The 15,177-nt window shown below is 31.6% G+C and overlaps 1 non-coding gene across 1 annotated transcript; it reads right to left on the bottom strand.

The window, feature by feature from the left end:
* Window positions 1-551: 551 nt before the first annotated feature.
* LOC121215764 (small nucleolar RNA R71) lies at window positions 552-658 on the bottom strand. Its single transcript, XR_005911739.1, has one exon. It is a non-coding gene; the product is annotated as a small nucleolar RNA R71 (small nucleolar RNA).
* Window positions 659-15,177: the final 14,519 nt, after the last annotated feature.

Raw genomic sequence — 15,177 nt, 5'->3', positions numbered from 1 at the left:
TGAGTATTGATCAAATTATTGACTTACTCCCCGTAGACTCTAAAATTGAAAGGACTTTCAAATAAATAAGACAAACGAACTAAAGAAGGACAGAAAAGATGAATTTTGAAAATCAAAACCAAAATCAAGGAGGAGCATTCGCTTATAATACTCACAATCCGATCATTATTGTCAACAAAAGAAACTACGCCATTTGAAAATATGTCATTCCTCTCTTCAACGAGCTCAATTCAAGTATTGTGAGACCCGAAATTGAGGCACCGCAATTCAAACTAAAGCCAGTCATGTTCCAAATGTTGCAAAATATGGGTCAATTTAGTGAGATTCCTACTGAAGATCCAAATCTTCATCTTCAGCTATTCATGGAAGTGAGTGACTCATTTAAACTAGTTAGGGTGACCGAGGACATCTTGAGACTGAGATTATTTCCATATTCCTTAAGAGATAGAACACGAGCGTGGTTGAACTCCCTACTGTAAGGTTCCATAACTACATGGCAAGAGTTGGTTGAAAGTTTCCTAATGAAATACTTTCCTCCATCTTTGACTGCCAAGCTTCGAAATAAAATCACTTCATTTCAACAACTTGACGAAGAATCTTTATATGAGGCATGGGAGCGGTTCAAGGAGTTATTATGAAAGTGCCCTCATCATGGCATTCTTTACTGCGTTCAAATGGATACTTTCTACATTGGTCTCAATATTCATACTAGAATGATGGTGGATGTTTCGGCAAATGGAGCCATTCTTTCTAAGTCTTATGACGATGCTTATGAGATTATTGAAAGAATTGCCAACAATAACTATTAGTGGCCAACCAACCGACCAGCCTCAGAAAGACGAGTAGCAGGAGTACATGAAGCGGACAAACTTGCTTCTTTGGCTACCCATGTATCCTCTATGTCTTCCATGATTAAGAACATAACCGTTAATGGTTTCAATGGTAATCTGACAAGTCAGCAGCCGAATCGGTTTGAGAATATTTCTTTTAAATACCGTGGAGATGACCATTTCGTTGAAAATTGCCCTTCGAATCTAGAGTCAAAATATTACATGGGAAATTATAATTGGAATGGTCCGCAATCAAATTCTTACAACTCTTCATGGAAGCATCATTCAAATTTTCCATGGAGTAACTAATGGGCAGGCCCTAGCAACTCTTCTATGCCATCTCGACCAAATTATCCACTAAAATATTCTCAACAAGTGCAACAACCCCCACCAATTGAATCTTTAAGTAATCTTGAGAATTTGTTGAAAACGTACATAGCGAAGAATGATGAACTAATCTAAAGCCAAGCAACAACATTGAAGAATTTAAGAAACCAAGTGGGACAACTAGCCTATGAGCTCAGAAGCAAACCATAAGGTATTTGGTCGAAAGACATAGAAAATGTAAGAAGCATGGGCAAAGAGCATTGCAAAACCGTCACTTTACAAAGAGAGAATACATTAGAGCCCAAAGCTGTCGAGGTTGAAGATGAGCTTGTTGTAGCTCAAGACAAAGAGGAAGTTCAACCGAGTGTTGAAACTCTTGTTTCATAGAAGTCAAATTCGGTGATCCTTGATGAGGTAAACTCTAAACTAGTCAGTCCAAAATTTTATCAAAATGATGACAGGCTACCATTCAATGATGTGGAAGAAACTATCAATTTAATTATGCAACGTGGCAACAACTATGTTCATACAATTAAAGAAGTAATAAGACAAATGAGATGTGGAAGGAACCACATCCATGAAGAGATAGGATCCTTATTAGAAACACTGTGCAGGATTCAAAACAAAATTATATAGAGTTTTGAAATTCAACTATAAATAGGAAAGAGAGATCAATTGTATAGGCATCTTTCGTTTATATTTTACAACTTAGCTTTCTTTCATTAAATAGTTTTCCTTTAACCTTTGTAATATCCTTTTAGCCTTCCACTCATACTCTTCATGATATCCCCTTCTCTGTAACACCCCTAACCCGTATCCATCGACGAATTAGGGTTACGAGGCATTACCGGACAAAACACAACTCAATACAGACGTTCAGTAGAATTCAAGAATTTAACATTTATATGCAAATCGTTTGAATATAGGTTTAAATCAACTATTTCCAGATCAAAATATAAACATTGTTTATATATATAAATTTAAATATATTAAGCTTAGTCAAATTTTAAGTAAGTATATTTATAAAATCTACATTAACCTTTTAAAACAAAACATAACATTTCAATCCAGTTAAACCATAATAAAATAAGCTATTTTCGTATTGCTATTAATTATATATACAGTACATCAAAGTACGACTTCCAAAACATTATCTAGCCTATACATGCCATAAGTTAAAATTTAAACATTTCAATACCGAGACAGTAGATAGACTGATGATCTTTCCTGACGATCTCCGAGTCTACAGCTTGGTTTTTATCTATAAAACAAATGGACGAAAACAAACAAAGTAAGCTTTTATAGCTTAGTAAGTCTATAGCATATCTAAAATACATATAAAAGAAACATACAATTCCTTAAGTAAATTTATTGAGATCACAAATATCAAATATAATTACTATTCAAACATTGTTATCTTAAGTCATTTTGTTGATATTTAAAAGAATGTATATTTAACTAATACATATAAACGAACATATGCATATAACCAAGTTACAAACATAATCATTAACTACATATAGTGATTGCTAGTGTACTTATCGCTTGCACTTCATCGTATGCATTTATATATATAATTTTTCAAATACATACGCCAAAAGCATATATTTATACTTATAAACTACATGTGCTGAAGGCACATATATACTTATCATCCACATATGCCGAATGCATACATATATATCCAACAATTTCATGACAACCAATATATATACATACTCACTAATCACAAAGATCTGAACGTTTATATGCTCATCAAATACATTGAAAAAAATGTTAATATATTTATCCATTACATATAACCAAAATCATATATATATACCCAATGCATATAATCACTTAATTTAAACAAATTCACTGGCACTTAGCCTGCTAGGCTTATAACCTGATTTAGATCATCGGCACATAGCTTGCTAGGCTTATAATATGATTCAGTTCACTGACACTTAGCATGCTAGAATTATAGCCTGATTCAAATCACTGGCACTTAGCCTGCTAGGCTTATAACCTGATTCAATTCACCGGCACTTAGCCTGCTAGGCTTATAGCCTGATTCAGATCATCGGCACTTAGCCTGCTAGGCGCTAAGCCTGAAAACCTCAATTTATATAAGTTGTAACTCATATCCGAACTATTTACGTATATGAAATCCATACATCATAATTCAACTCAAAAAAAATTATAACTTATATCTTTGAACCACCTTGGTATATAAAGTTCAATCACAAAATCCATCTCAATAACTCAATGATCCAACCGAGTACTTATGTATATATATAACTTTATACATTAGATCCTGGTACTAGTATTATACTATTTTATTATAACATACCTTAATTAATGTACATTAAACCTGCGAATTACTTTAATATATATACATTTCATGGCATCAAATTTAATCCAAAGAAAACATATCCTACATTCAAAGATATTAAAATAATCTAAGCTAATAATTTCATTCATTTGATTCAATATAAAACTTATACATGTATAACCATACACATTCGAACCTCACATATACATATATAAATTCATATCTAATTTCAATACAAGAATTTATACATGTATATTTATATATATATTCGAGTCTATCATATACATATATAATTACATACTTATAATCAAAACATGAACTTATACTTGTATACTCATACATATTCGAATCTAATATATACATCCCTAATTTCGTACTCAACTCCATATAAGGAATCATACATGTATATACATGCTTATTCGATCCACATATATATAAATATATTTTATATATATCTTTGATTAAAAACCAAAAATTATACATGTATATACCTTAATGTATTCGAACCTTTTATGAACTTATATAACATTCATACTTCAATTAAGTTCAAGAATTTATATATATATTACACACATATATTTATTCGTACATTATATATACGCAAATATAACATCCAAACTTTTAATTAAATCCAGAAATTTATACTTTTATATATATACCTATTCGAACATCTTATATATATAAGATTCCCACATCAACTAAAATCAAAATTTATACTTTTAGTTATAGCTCATTAATTATAAAATAGATATACATATTTACATATATTAATTTGATAATATGAATTTGCTAATAGACTTGCCTTGGACAATGTAAAATCAAAACCGGACGATTAATCGATGACTTTAGCTTTTCCCCGATCCAACTTTGATTTCTTCGGTTCTTGATCTAAATATATTCAAAATGAGCTAGTTTAAATATTATTACATTCAATTAGTTCAAAAACACATAAATGGGTAAATTACCATTTTGCCCGTAACATTTATACTTTTTGCAATTTAGTCCCTACTGCATAAAACACAAAATACACAAAATTTGTCCCCACTATACAAGGGCTGAATGTACCTAGTGCTCATACAAGTCCACACATTTCATTTATTTTACATTTTAGACCCTCAAAAATTTAATTTCACAATTTAGCCCTAATTACTCAATTTCACCAAAAATTCAAAGACAAAACATGTTAATTTTTCACAAATCTTTCATATTTCATCATCAACTATCACAAAGCTCAAGCATTCATCAATTGAATATCTCAAAATCAACACCAAATTCAAAAATTAAAGCATGGGTCTTGTAGTACACAAAGCAATGATCTCAAAAACGTAGAAATTATCAAAAACCGAACAAAAACGAACCTTAATTTAAACTTCCTAATGGCCAAACCCCTAGCTTGGATGTTTCTTTGTTTTTCTTAGGAAGATGATAACATAAGGATTTTTGTTTAATTTAATTATCATATATTATAATATATGTTTATTTACTTAATTAACCTTACTTATCTAATATATAATATTAAAACACTAAGGTTAGTCTTGTCTTCAACCGTCCACTATCTATATAGTGGTTAAATTTCACTTTTAAATCTCCCATTTAAAAAGACATCAACTAATAGATGCTTTTAACTTAAATCGCTAAGTTTTCATTTTACGCGATTAAGCCCCTTTTTATCAAATTGAGCACTCAAACGATCAAATTTTTATACGAAATTTTAACACAAAGTAATTCACATACTGTAAATACCATAAATAATTTTAAAATATTTTTTGACTCAGATTTGTGGTCCCAAAACCACTTTAGCTTATTAGGGTCAAAATCGGGCTGTTACAACTGTCCCCCTTTAGGGATTTTCGTCCCCGAAAATCTTACTGGTGAATAGGTTTGGATAATGTTCTTTCATTGCATCCTCTAGTTCCCAAATTTCTTCTTTGACTCTGTGTTTATGCACAGTACTTTAACTAACAAAATTCTCTTGTTTCGTAACTCTTTAACTTCACGAGCCAAAATACTAATCGGTTCTTCTTCGTATGACATATCAGATTTAATCTCAACCTCTGACAGATTAATCACATGTGAAGGATCAGACTGGTATCTACGAAGCATCGAAACATGGAATACATTGTCAATCTTTTCTATCTCAGGTGGCAACAATAATCTATAAGCAACCGGCCTGAAACGCTCAATAATCTCATAAGGTCTAATGAATCTCGGACTCAATTTACCTTTACGACTGAATCTGAGTATTTTCTTCCATGACGAGACCTTCAAAAAAACTGTCCCCAATTTGAAACTCTATATCTTTTCTTTTCAAAATATGCATAAGATTTTTGACGATCCGATGCTACTTTCAAACTATCCCGAATCGCTTTCACTTTCTGCTCAATTTCTTTAATCAAATCAACCCCGTGTATCTTATTCTTGCTAAGCTCGGTCCAATACAATGGTGTACGACATTTACGACCGTATAAAGCCTCGTAGGGTGCCATTTTGATGCTAGACTGAAAGCTATTATTATATGCAAATTAAATCAAAGGCAAATATCGTTCCCATGTACCTTCAAACTCGAGAATGCAACATCTGAACATATCCTTGAGTATCTGAATGATTCGTTTGGACTGAGCATCTATTTGCGGGTCAAAAGCTGTACTAAAGTGTAGTTTTGTTCCCAAAACATCTTGCAATTTCTTCCAAAATTACGAATTTAAATCTTGGGTCTCTGTCCGAAACTATAGAAATAGGTACACCATGCAACCTTACAATCTGCAAAACATATATCTCAGCCAGCTTATCAAGTGAATAATCTGTGTGAACTGGAAGAAAATGTGCCGATTTAGTCAATCTATCCACTACAACCCAGATAGCATCTTTTTTGCTCGGTGTCGATGGTAAACCAGATACAAAATCCATCGTGACTCTGTCCCATTTCTATTCCGGTATCATGATCAACTGAAGTAATCCAGAAGGTACCTAATGCTCGACTTTTACTTGCTGACAGACTAAATATTTTGAAACAAAGTCAGAAATGTCTCGTTTCATACCATGCCACCAGTAAAGCTGTTTCAGATCATTATACATTTTTGTACTACACGGATGAATAAATAATCGACTATTATGAGCTTCATTCAATATCATATGAATTAACTCTGAATTTTTCGGAACACATAATCGATTTCTGAATCTTAAACAATCCTCAGCATCAACTAGAAACTCTAAATCAACATTCAAGTCACACTGAGTCCGTTTTGCAATTAACTCATGATCGATTTTCTGAGCTTCACAAATCTGTTGAACAAATAATGGTTTTGCTTTTAACTCAGCTATTATCACACCATCATCAGACATAGCTATATGCGCGTTCAATGCACCCAAAGCAAATAGTGATTTTCAACGAAGGGCATCAGCAACAACATTAGCTTTTCCTAGATGATAATCAATCACAAGCTCGTAATCTTTTAGCAACTCTAACCACCGTCGTTGTCTCAAATTCAGATCCTTCTGAGTCATCAAATATTTCAGGCTTTTGTGATCAGAATAAACATGACATTTTTCACTGAACAAATAATGGCGCCATATTTTCAAAGCAAACACAATAGCGGCTAATTAGAGATCATGCATCGGATAGTTCTTTTCATGTAGCTTTAACTGTCTCGAGGCATAAGCTATAACTTTACCTGTCTCTGGCTGAACTAGTACTAGAGCTTTGGTCAAAAGGGCTTTCAACTGATCAAAACTTTTTTGGCACTTTTCTGACAACTCGAACTTAACATCTTTCTGTAATAGCTTCTTCATCGGGGTTACAATCATAGAAAATCCTTTCACGAACCATCTATAGTAACCAGCGAGCCCCAGAAAGCTTCAAACTTCTGAGACATTCCTTGGAGGTTTCCAATCCAATATAGTTGAAATTTTGCTCGGTCAACCTAAATACCCGATGCTGATACAACATGGCCTAGAAAGCTGACTTCACGTAACCAGAACTCATATTTACTGAAATTTGCATACAATTGTTTATCTCGCAAAGTTTGTAACACAAGTCTCAGATGTTCGGCATGCTCGGTTTCATCACGAGAGTAGTTCAAAATATCATCTATGAATACTACCACAAATCGATCCAGATACTGTCTGAAGATTTGATTCATCAAATCCATGAAAACAGCAGGTGCATTCGTAAATCCGAAAGGCATATTAAAAAACTCATAGTCTCTAACTTGTAACTGATAGTAACCCGATCTCAAATCTATCTTCGAAAACACTAAAGCCCCTTTTAGTTGATTGAACAAGTCTTCAATATGTGGCAACGTATATTTATTCTTTATAGTCACCTTATTGAGCTGCCAGTAATCAATGCACATTCTCATCGTTCCGTCTTTCTTTTTCACAAACAAAACTGGTGCTCCCCAAGGAGAGAAACTCGGTCTCGTAAAACCCCTATCTGTCAACTCTTGCAACTGAGCTTTCAATTCCTTTAGTTCTGTAGGTGCCATTCTGTATGGAGCTATACATATTGGAGTCGTCCCTGGTACTAACTCAATCCCAAACTCTACCTCTTGAATCGGCGGCAACCCTGGCAATTCTTCAAGAAACACATCCGGATATTCACACACAACTGGTACTGATTCAATCTTCTTGTCAGTCACTTTACTATCAATCACATATGGAAAGTAAGCTTGGCAGCCCTTTCTTACATACTTCTGAGCTAACATCGAAGATATCACTATCGGTAACCTATTCAAATCATTAGATTCAATCCGAATAATCTTATCATTCTGACATCTCAAATCAATAGTCTTTCTTTTGCAATTTACCATAGTATCATGTAAAGTCAACCAATCCATACCTAGAATAATATCAAACTCGTCGAATGACAAAAACATCAAATCATCCAGAAAACATGAATCTCGAATCATTAACGGATAATTCTTAGACACTTTGTCAACCAAAACACACCGGCCTAGGGGGTTTGATACTCTAATGACAAACTTAGTAGACTCAACAGGTAAAATCTTACTGGATACTAAAGTCTCACACACATATGAATGAGTTGAACCAGGATCAATCAATGCAATAACATTAGTATCATAAAGAGTGAAAGTACCAGTAATGACATTTGGGGTAGAAACCTCCTCACGAGCGCAGATGGCATATGCTCTGGCAGGTGCACGAGCCTCAGGTCGAACTGCCGTGTCTTTTGTCCCTCTCTGACTACCACTTACATGACCTGTATGTTTGGGTGGTCTACCTTGTATTGACACATTACTCGGTCTGATACTCTGAACAGTATTTTGCTCAGTTAACACCGGACACTCCCGAATAAAATGATCCTTCGATCCACACTTAAAACAAGACTGATCATGCAATCTACAATCTCCAAGATGCCATTTACCACAATGCTTGCACTCTGATCTATTCTGTCAAACATAGCCAACACTAGCAACTGAAGTGGCTTGTGAACTCACAGGAGGTTGATCTCGATCTCGTCTAGAAAAGCCTGCAGTAGATTTAGATCAGCTATGATCATCTCTGAATTTCTTTGAGGTAGACTGGAATGATTTACTGAATGTTATTTTATGGGAATCTCTAGCTTCAAATTCAGCTTTTCTCTTCTCTTTCCCAAGCTCTTTGACTTTGCAAGCTTGTTCAATAAGTATCACAAATTATTTTATCTCAAGTATGCCAACGAACAGTTTAATGTCTTCATTTAGCCCATCTTCGAATCGTTTACACATTGTATCTTCAGTCGAAACACACTCTCGGACATATCTACCGAGTCTTACAAATTCCCTCTCTTATTCAATGATAGTCATACGACTCTGTTTAAGCTCAAGAAATTCTTTACATTTCTGATCAATGAATCTCTGACTGATATATTTCTTGCGGAACTCAGTCTGAAAGAATTTCTAGGTGACCCACTCTTTCAACACAACCGACACTAAAGTGTTCCACCAATGATAGGCAGAATCGCGTAACAAAGACATGGCACATTTCAAACACTCGTCGGGCATACATGACAATTCTTTGAATACACGGATAGTGTTATCGAGCCAAAATTCAGCCCCCTCAGCATCATCATTAACTGTGGCCCTGAATTCTTCGGCCCCGTATTTTCTAATTTTATCAACATAGGGATTATTAAATCTCATCGGATCAATCATCTGAGGTACCACATGTATCGGAGATGGATTAGTCGGGGGTGGAGGTTGTTGTGCAGCCGGATTAGTCCGGATATATTAAGTAAACCAGTCGTTCATCATTTGGAAACGGCTTGTTTGGCCTCTCCCTCCTGGTTACTCGAGGTCGGTCTAGAATCTACTGGCTCTGTCCCTTGCACGGGAGCAGGCACTATACTCTCAACATCATCAGCTACGGCTCTATCGGGATTCATAACAATACGAAAACACATTTTTAGATGTTAGAAGTCATCACTCTATAGCTAGACCCACACGCGCTATGTTAGTCCTAGAATCGACTAAATCGTAGCTCTGATACCAATGAAATGTAACACCCTTAACCCATATCTGTCGATGAATTAGGGTTATGAGGCATTACTGGACAAAACACAACTCAATGCAGACGCTCAGTAGAATCCAAGAATTTAACATTTATATGCAAATCGTTTGAATAAAGGTTTAAATCAACTATTTCCAAATCAAAATATAAACATTGTTTATATATATAAATTAAAATATATTAAGCTTAGTCAAATTTTAAGTAAGTATATTTATAAATTCCACTTTAACCTTTTAAAACAAAACATAACATTTCAATCCAGTTAAACCATAAGAAAATAAGCTATTTTTGTATGGCTATTAATTATATATACAGTATATCAAAGTACGACTTCCAAATCATTATCTAGCCTATACATGCCATAAGTTAAAATTTAAACATTTCAATACCGAGACAGTAGATAGAGTGATGATTTTTGTTGACGATCCTCGAGTCTGCAGCTTGGTTTTTATCTATAAAAAAATGGACGAAAACAAACAAAGTAAGTTTTTATAGCTTAGTATGTGTATAACATATCTAAAATACATATAAAAGAATCATATAATCCTTAAGTAAATTTATTGAGATCACAAATATCAAATATAATTACTATTCAAACATTGCTATCTTAAGTCATTTTATTGATATATAAAAGAATGTATATTTAACTAATAAATATAAATGAACATATGTATATACATTATATACATATAACCAAGTTACAAACATAATCATTAACTGCATATACTGATTGCTAGTGTACTTATCGCTTGCACTTCATTGAATGCATTTATATATATAATTTTTCAAATACATATGCCAAAAGCATATATTTATACTTATCAACTACATGTGCCGAATGCACATATATACTTATAATCCACACATGCCGAATGCATACATACATATATATCCAACAATTTCATGACAACCAATATATATACATACTCACTAATCACAAAGATCTGAACGTTTATATCCTCATCAAATACATTGAAGCAACTGTTCATATATTTATCCATTACATATAACCAAAATCATATATATATACCCAATGCATATAATCACTTAATTTAAACAAATTCACCTGTACTTAGCTTGCTAGGCTGATAACCTGATTCAGATCACTGGCACTTAGCCTGCTAGGCTTATAACCTGACTCAGTTCACCGGCACTTAGCCTGCTAGGCTTATAGCTTGATTCAGATCACCGGCACTTATCCTGCTAGGCTTATAACCTAATTCAGTTCACCGGCACTTAGCCTGCTAGGCTTATAGCCTGATTCAGATTACCGACACTTAGCCTGCTAGGCGCTAAGCCTGAAAACCTCAATTTATATAAGTTGTAACTCATATCCGAACTATTTACGTATATGAAATCCATACATCATAATTCAACTAAAAAAAACATTATAACTTATATCTTTGAACCACCTTGGTATATAAAGTTCAATCACAAAATCCATCTCGATAACTCAATGATCCAACCGAATACTTATATATATATAACTTTATACTTTAGATCTTACTACTAGTATTATACTATTTTCTTATAACATACCTTAATTAATGTACATTTAACCTACGAATTACTTTAATATATATACATTTCATGGCATCAAATTTAATCCAAAGAAAACATATCCTACATTCGAAGATATTAAAATAATCTAAGCTAATAATTTAATTCCTTTGATTCAATATAAAACTTATACATGTATAACCATACACATTCGAACCTCACATATACATATATAAATTCATATCTAATTTCAATACAAGAATTTATACATGTATATTTATATATATATTCGAGTTTATCATATACATATATAATTACATACTCATAATCAAAACATGAACTTATACTTGTATACTCATATATATTCGAATCTAATATATACATCCCTAATTTCATACTCAACTCCATATAAGGAATCATACATGTATATAAATGCTTATTCGATCCACATATATATATAAATATTATATATATCTTTGATTAAAAACAAAAAATTATACATGTATATACCTGAATGTATTCGAACCTTTTATGAACTTATATAACATTCATACTTCAATTAAGTTCAAGAATTTATATATATATTACACACGTATATATATTCGTACATTATATATACACAAATATAACATCCAAACTTTTAATTAAATCCAAAAATTTAAACTTTTATATATGTACCTATTCGAACATCTTATATATATAAGATTCACACATCAACTAAAATCAAATTTTATACTTTTAGTTATAGCTCATTAATTATAAAATAGATATACATATATATATTGATTTGATAACATGAATTTGCTAATAGACTTACCTCGGACAGTGTAAAATCAAAACCGGACGATTAATCGACGACTTTAGCTTTTCCCCGATCCAACTTTAATTTCTTCGGTTCTTGATCTAAATATATTCAAAATGAGCTAGTTTAAATATTATTACATTCAATTAGTTCAAAAACACATAAATGGATAAATTACCATTTTGCCCGTAACATTTATACTTTTTGCAATTTAGTCCCTATTGCATAAAACACAAAATACAAAAAATTTGTCCATACTATACAAGGGCTGAATGTACCTAGTGCTCATACAAGTCCACACATTTCATTTATTTCACATTTTAGACCCTCAAAAATTTAATTTCACAATTTAGCCCTAATTACTCAATTTCACCAAAAATTCAAAGACAAAACATGTTAATTTTTCACATATCTTTCATATTTCATCATCAACTATCACAAAGCTCAAGCATTCATCAATGGAATATCTTAAAATCAACACCAAATTCAAAAATTAAAGCATGGGTCTTGTAGTACACAAAGCAATGATCTCAAAAACGTAGAAATTATCAAAAATTGAACAAAAACGAACCTTAATTTAAACTTCCTAATGGCCGAAACCTAGCTTGGATGTTTATTTTTTTTCTTAGGAAGATGATAACATAAGGATTTTTTTTAATTTAATTATCATATATTATAATATATGTTTATTTACTTAATTAACCTTACTTATCTAATATATAATATTAAAACACTAAGGTTAGTCTGGTCTTTAACCGTCCACTATTTATATAGTGGTTAATTTCACTTTTAAACCTCCCATTTAAAAAGACATAAACTAATAGAAGCTTTTAAATTAAATCCCTAAGTTTTCATTTTACGCGATTAAGCCCATTTTTATCAAATTGAGCACTTAAACGATCAAATTTTTATACGAAATTTTCACACATAGTAATTCACATACTATAAATACCATAAATAATTTTAAAATATTTTTATGACTCGAATTTGTGGTCTCAAACCCACTTTGTCTGATTAGGGTTAAAATCGGGCTGTTACATTCTCCCCCGAACTTGGTATCAAAGGTGCCGGTGTAACGATTTCTTGGAGAAATAATATTATAGTATTCATTGTAAGTCTTTATCTTTGGTTTACAGTTCTGATTGTTTCATGTTTATTTGTCTCAAAACCCATATATTTTGTCTTTCTGTTGCCGTTGAGTCTGAGTGGGACGTTAGGCCTTTGAGAGAAGACGTTTAACATAACAGACGATTTTAGGTACCAGAGATAAATAATATGGAAGAAATAGAGTGTTTATATAAAGATAAAACTTATAATCAAACTATGCATATAGACTCTAAGAATGAAAATAACATTTCATCTTTGAGTAAGGGTTTTAATAGTTTAGTGGATATTACTTCTGTATATTTTCATAAGTTATATAATAAGGTTAATAAAATAGAAGAAAAAGTAAATAATCTAGGAGAAGTTAAAAGTTTAGGTTTGAACAATGAATCTAAAGAAATATTAACTAATGTTAATAATAAATTAGATCAGGTTATTAATAATAATAATATAGATCAAGATATAGATTTAGGTCATTTATATTATGGTAATAGTAATATGATATTAGCTTTATCTAAGGAAGAAAACACTTCTTCTGAGAAATCCTTTAGTATGAAAAATATAAAAATTAAAAAAAATAAAAAACGAAAAAAAATATGAAAAAAAATATTTCCAGTCCTATAAAAATCTTATAGAACATTGGAAAGATAAATTTACTAATAGTACTGATAAATTAGAAAGAATAGAGTATTCAAAATGAGTAGAAGAGCTTTATGAAAAACATAAAGATCTATTTACTTTGTTTAATTATCATTATATGTTAAAATTTGATACTATAGATAGTAGTAGTTCTAGTAATTCTTAAAATACAGAAAACTTAAAAGTCACTAGTTATCAATCTGATGAAGAAAAAACTTCAACAGATCAGGAAGAAGACTTAAAAGTCACTAATTATAATTCAGATGAAGATAAAACTTCAACAGATGAGGAAGAAAATATTCCAGAACCTATGGATACTGAACAAGCAGATCCTTATGGAAAAAGGAAAATAGAATCAGATCTTCAAAAAGATGATTATCTGAGATCTTTTAATAAAGATTTTGAAAAAGTTGAAAACAAAACTAGAATTTTTGGTAACAAAACCGAAAATATAGCTACTAATGATGTAAAACCTAAATATCCAGGAGAAACATCAAGTCAAACTATTCAAGAAAGAATGATGATTTAAATAAAAGAAATGTGGCTGAAGGAGGAATATATTTAGACTTAACTAATATTCCTATAACAGACTATGAAAAAACCATAGATGATTGGGCACAATCTATGACTATTGTTGTAAACAAAAACAATACTTGGTCAAAAGAAAAATTCTTAAATTATTTTGTTGGAACATTTCAAGGAGATGTTCTACAATTTCTCAGAAGATGGGAAGAATCTGAGAAAGGTAAAGAACAAAAAGGACAATTAATCAACCAGATAGGAACTCTCAAAGATCTTTTAAAACAATTAACCTTTATTCTAAAAATAGAATTTTGTGGTTATACTGATAAAAGAATCAATATAATATATCTAATTATATTTTATCTAAAATTAAATTATGTGATATTAGATATTTAGAAGAATTTTCTAAAAAATTTCTTCATGAACATCAAAAACTAAAAAACGAAAATGTAAAATTTTGGAAAATCCAATATTTTCATAAATTACCATCACCATGAGATGAGATATGTATAAAAAAATATGTATCTTATTTAGAAAAAACATAGTAAACTAGCTAGTATGCCAATAGAAAATATAGATTCTATAGGTAATAGGATAAACTTTGCAAAGGAAAGAATAACTTTACATTGCTT

The sequence above is a fragment of the Gossypium hirsutum genome, chromosome D03 (assembly GCF_007990345.1).
Source record: "Gossypium hirsutum isolate 1008001.06 chromosome D03, Gossypium_hirsutum_v2.1, whole genome shotgun sequence".
Classification (NCBI taxonomy): domain Eukaryota; kingdom Viridiplantae; phylum Streptophyta; class Magnoliopsida; order Malvales; family Malvaceae; genus Gossypium; species Gossypium hirsutum.
The sequence above is the reverse complement of the archived record's forward strand: the minus strand, read 5'-3'. Positions and strand labels throughout refer to the sequence as shown.